The sequence below is a fragment of the Molothrus ater genome, chromosome 2 (assembly GCF_012460135.2).
Source record: "Molothrus ater isolate BHLD 08-10-18 breed brown headed cowbird chromosome 2, BPBGC_Mater_1.1, whole genome shotgun sequence".
NCBI lineage: Eukaryota > Metazoa > Chordata > Aves > Passeriformes > Icteridae > Molothrus > Molothrus ater.
Window position 1 is genome coordinate 63,859,170 of NC_050479.2, and position 6,000 is coordinate 63,865,169.

The following is a 6,000-nucleotide window of genomic DNA, read 5'->3' on the forward strand; positions in this document are numbered from 1 at the left end:
TCCTTAATTTAATTACTAATAAAGGTGTCTGCAGAAAACTTTTTTGGATTGCTGAGTTTTACAAAGTTTAATGTTGTTTTACCAGCCAGAGATATAAGTTAAAGGCTTCACTGGTTCCAATGTCTGATACAATTAGGTTAATGGCATGAAGCCACTGGAGTGTGGGGATGCAGGCAGACTGCTCTGTGCCCAGGAGTCAGAGCCATGGTCATATTTGCCCTTGCTGTCAAAGAGAAGAGAATAGCAATGACAACAGTAGCTAGAAGGATCTTTCTAGAAATAAAAACTGGCAGGCTCTCCTTGTACTCTCATGCCCATAGGCAGCTGTCCTACAAAGTGCTCACACTTCCTAGAAATTTCAGCAGGCTTTTCTGGGCATGGACAGAGAACTTTTCAGAAAACAAAATAAAACATAACCCCTAAAAAACAACAACAACAAAAACCACCAAAAACAAAACATAACCAAAAAGAAACCAAACACCCCGCCCCCCCAAAAAAAAAAAACCACCCACACCAAAAAAACCCAACCCCATAGAATCAATCTGGTCTAATGAAAGATGTGTAATGCTGTGCTCACTATGTCTGAGTCTTTCCTTATGCAGGAAATAGTGTGAGAACATTAGAAGAGATCACAATGAGGCCTCTCTCAGTGAGAACTCGTCTCAAATGACTTTCACACCCCTGGAAAAGTCCCTAACTTGTTAAACTTCTTCCAGCAGCTTCCTAAGTATGGGGGTTTTCTCCCCAGTTTTCTCTCAGCTCATCTCCTCCATTTTAATGAAGTTTTTTCTTAGTTTCTATCCACCTGCTTCCAACCCGTGTTCTAATTCAGCTGTAACCACCTCAGTATTGGAATGACTGGCTAATTGTCATCCCTGACCACTGTTCTGGCTATATAATGGCTTATCTCACTAACCATGCACATTTGGGACTAAGATCAAAGACATCAAGTTTAATGTCACAGATATCTGTGACATATCTGTGCACTCCTACCATAAAGGTTTCTCTTTGACCGGGGTGTAAATACAGGGAGCTTCTGCCTTGAACTACACCCTCTGTCATGTGGTCCTGCCTGTGTATTAAATGGGAATTATTACAAAGTGTTACTGAGAAAGAGCCTGAGGTGTATATGTACATACATACACACACACATATGTATATGTATATATACATATATATGTATGTATATATACACATGAAGCCCATTATCCTGAGTGCAGTCAGATTTCAGCTACTTATAGACTGCTTCTAGATTTTTCTCTTTTCCACAAGTTAAAAAGAAATTACTCTCAGCCATAATCGTGTTCTTGTGCAATGCAGAAAAGGAGGTGACCAGGAGGGAATGGAAAACAGACAGCAGATTAGGGGGAATGTTCTCCTTCTCATTAGTGAGATGAATGATCACCATGTGACCACTCATGCAAGGGTCAGACTCTGCTTTTTCACTGGCACTAAAAGCCAGATTATCCAGAATGTTAGGGATGTTCCCTGCTGAATAAGCATGAAAAAAATTCAAACAGAGCCTTAAAGGAGCAAGAAATAACTAGAGAGAACCCCTTAATGTAAACCTGTTCTGGTTTCAGCTTGAAAATAATTAATTATGTCCATAGAAATGCTATGAAGATGAAGGAAGGTAAATGGATATTATATGGCTCAGGTCCCACAGCAGTCTGTGTTCACTAGGCACTGCATTCAGTTTCATAAACCTTGTTCCAGATTCACTGTTGCATGACTCCAGTCAGCAGGATTTGGGACCTGAGCTGCTAAGTCCACATGGCCTGGGAGTGTCCCCACCAGCTGTGGAATCTCATAACTGAGCTCCACTCCTTCATACAGACATACCTTCCAACATCTTCCTACCACAGACATGGGTGAAAAGGTGTTAGACAACACCTTGTGGTTCTGTCAGCACCACAGGAATGAAGGTGACATCAAGGACATTTAATTGTGGAGTGGGAAAGGAAGCACTTTATAGCTTTTTAGTAGACAGGCTTTGAATCCCACTGACAAAAGCTAGAGTGGATTTCTAATTCTCTACAAGTAGCCCCTTTCTTCTCATGCCCAAGTAACTTCAAAGCATCACTTAAAGAGCTATATTCTTACAAAATATCACTTGAGCTGCTGGAACTCAAACGCCTCCAGAAGACTTGAGGCATGTGACTTCTACAGATCTTGGTGTAAAACCAAATTCAGATAAACACCAGTAGTACCTCACCACACAACATCTGCCTTCTTTGTGGCTGCTTTCCATGTCCCAAAACACCCTGCTGGAACAGGTCAGCTGACCCCTGAATATCAATAAAAGCTTATGTAATCCCATGACATATATGTATACATACAAGGCAGCATTCCAACAAACTGCTTGTTTGGTCATTGTAATCTAGACTTGAATTACGTGAAGTTTTGGGTTCAGGGCACAAAATCCACCTTGCAGGTACATACATGGGATATTGGTTTCACTAACTCTAAGTGGTGATATCAGTTGTTTAAGATGCCACCTACCTCCCAAAAGCATGCTGCCTATTACTTGGAAGAGAACAAATTCCTCTGCAGATGACTCTGAAGACCTATTCATTTTCCCTGGCTTTGAAAGAAGTCCAAAGGGATATGTGTCACATTCTGGGTGTCTAAACTTCATCAGATGGACTGCTTGCCCAGGAATCTTCTCCAAGAACCTCTGCTGCATGGGAAAGAGGGAGATCTCCTGACACACAGACACTCCAGTGCAGTTCAGGGCAGCAGGCAGGCAGCCCAAGCCAAGGGTCCAGCTGCAACAGCCACAGCAATACCCCATCCCTTGTTCCCTGGGCAGGGCGCTCAGGATCAGGGGAGCTCCTTTCTGTGCAAGGGATTTTTGCCAAGCTGCAGTGCAGAAAAGTGAGGGCTAGACTTCAGACAGTTCTTAATTGAATGGAAAAGAAAAGAAAGCCAAGTTGTAACTGAGGAGCAGTTCTAAAATTAGTTCAAATAACAGTATGATGCATATCGTGGAAAGGTTTCCTCTTATAACCACATCTGTACAAATAGTGAGAAAAGCAAATAGCAATATCTCTTGTTATAGACTAAGTAAATATTCTGCTAATGTAGATGCTGCGGAAAGCTGAGGTGTTTTGTTCAAATAAAGGTATCAGATTAGCAGCAGGATTCATAGTCTTTTAGATTTCACTAACATATGCAAAACAACAAAGACAACTCTTTGTTGTTTTGCATATGTTAGTGAAATCTAAAAGACTATGAATCTTTCCTCTTCCTGTCTTCTTAGTACTGTGTAAATTTTACCTACCTGCTGTTGCAAGGCATCCCTGACCTGGTAATAATTAGCATTGATGCCATGATTTATAGAAGGTTGATTAATTTTTAAATTATATTGTATCATTATAAAGAAACTTATTGTTTTTTAGACAGTTACCATATACTTGGACTTAATTGGTCTACTAATTTAAATACTATCACCATTGGCTAATTAAGAAACTACTCATTGGTAAACAAATTTCTGTAACACGTTTCACATGTTCATAACAACAGGTGTAGCAAGTTTAGATAAGAATTGTTTCTCATTCTATTCTCTGATCTTCTCACAGACTTTTCCCCAGGACAATGCCTGGGAAAGTTGTTTCTCTCTGTGGCCAGAGAGCTGCTGACACACCTACCTCTTCAACAAAGCCATTAACCCTCTCAATGCCCTGGCAAGATCAAACTTTACCCAGGCACCTGCTCAGTGGGAAGGTTAGCTTCCCTATGTCCAGCCTTTTGCCTTCCCTGCAAGGTGGATAGATATTCCTGTGCTCTTTGGTCACTCACAGTAGAAGAGAAGCTACAGCAGATAAACACTATATAGATACTGGACAGTAAACCACTGATATTTTTTATTGGCTGGTGAAATATTCCAGAGCCCACACTTGGTTCCCTGAGCCACCTACGACACTTTCCACAACCATTGCAAAATTAGTCACAAGCTACACTATGAGCTCCCACCATCATCAGCCATTAAAATTCTTCCTTACTTACAAAATGTTTAAACACATGTTATTATATCATGGCTGATATAATCAAGGGTGACAATGTGGGTGGGGAGGTGAATAAGACTTTTTTGGTCCATTTACTTCTTCCACTGCCCAAAAACTTTGCCAAAAACACAGGAAAGGAAGCAATCACTCAAACAATCCAATAAACATTTTCTTCATGTGGGTGATCTAATGATACTGCAACCACAGTAACTATAGTAGTTACTAAATGAAACTTTTCTTCCTCAGATAAATGATCTTATCCCACAAGAAATGTTTATCTAGCAGAAGTAGGCGTAGTTACATTCACTGTAGTTTATAGGTAGTATTATAAGGGTCCTTCAAGAGTAAGGAATTTTTAAGTATCTGTAGAGAGTACTGTCATAAGCCTGGACAGTTTCCCTATCACCTATGTGTAGGCCTCTTTTTAAATTATTACAAGAGACACCATGCAATGTGAATCACCCTGAAGGTGCCTGTCTTTCTCCATTAACTAAGGCAGGCAGATGTCCAGGTCTGCTTAGTTCCTTCACTTAAGAGTGCTCAGAAGATGTCTATTATTAAGCAAAACTCTTTCTGTCCAATACCTGTTCAGCAAGGTCACTGTTTACCTTGAATACAAAATAGAGCTGCACACATATCTTCATTCAGAGAATGGCTCCCTGCTTTCACAGACAGAAAACTTCTCTTTCAAATCTTCTTTCAGACAAGTAAATTCCTTTAAAAATTCTCCAGATGTAGACTACTCTTCTATCTTGTGCTTGTCCTCTGGGCTGGTGATTCATTCCTCTCTCATTTTTACCTAGAAGTTGGCACTATTTGGTTCTTTGCACCAAACCCACTGTCTCTCTCATGTGTCCAGCACAGACTTGTGTAGAGGGACAATGGAAGAAGAAGGTGGCATAACCTTTGCTGATAGAAGTACAAATTGTCCTCTCCTCCAGCTCTGCTTATACTAAATATTCTCCAAACTTCAGCCAGCTTTATGAGGACAACATGCAGATGCTGGAGCTCATAGTAAGAAGTATTTCTGATGTGCCTTCCTGAGAGCACCAAGAGAAGCAGTGGAGTTTTGAGGAAGATGAAAAAATAGGTTGGAAACACTGAAGATGAGATAAAGAAGGTCAAGGTCTGTCAGTTTAAAAAAAATATACTTGTTAAAAAAGTAATCTCCTTAGGGCCACAACTCAAAATAAATGACAGAAGATGGCAATGTATATTTAAATCGGAGAAGATAGAGGAATGGTGTAACCTTGGATGGTATAAGAGCATTCTCTGTTTTTCAATCAACCACTCCATCCCTTTCTCACATGCTCAAGAGCTTCCTTATCCTCTGCAACCAACATTTGAACTAATGGCTCATATATAGAGCAATAAAAGAGTTGCAGATTTTGAAGACTACTGAGCATCTGCATTGTCTGTGGACAGTAAGCACTGAACATCCAATCAGTTTTATGTGGGAACCTAAGCACAGATGTAGACACCTAACTTTTAATAGATGAGACTGAAAGTGATTGTCTAAATGTAGGATGAGATTTTATTTGAGAAATCCCAGATGAGTAAACTTGGCATCTTTATCATTACTCCATGAACAGAATTGATGAAGAGTATTTATGGGAGAAACTTCTGGACAAGCTGAAATAACTTGTAAAACTTATTTTCACATCCTTTAAGCAAAGACAAGTGCTTAAAACTATCTATTTGAGTTTTTCCTTTGGCAGACTTGGAATAAAATATTTATAAGTTATTAGAGATTTTTAGTCTTAAGAAAAACTTAAGACTTTTTGTAGTCTTCATATCTATAGCATTATCATGGAAAATAGACGGAAAAAGAACTATTTATGAGATCAGTCCTACAAACACAGAATGCTGTTCATAGTACATAGCACTACCATTTTCTGGACAGATAAAACTAATGGATATACTGCCTTAGAGTTAAGATCAATGCTGCATTTTCAGACAATGAACGTAACTCTTCCACTGGTTTCATGAAACT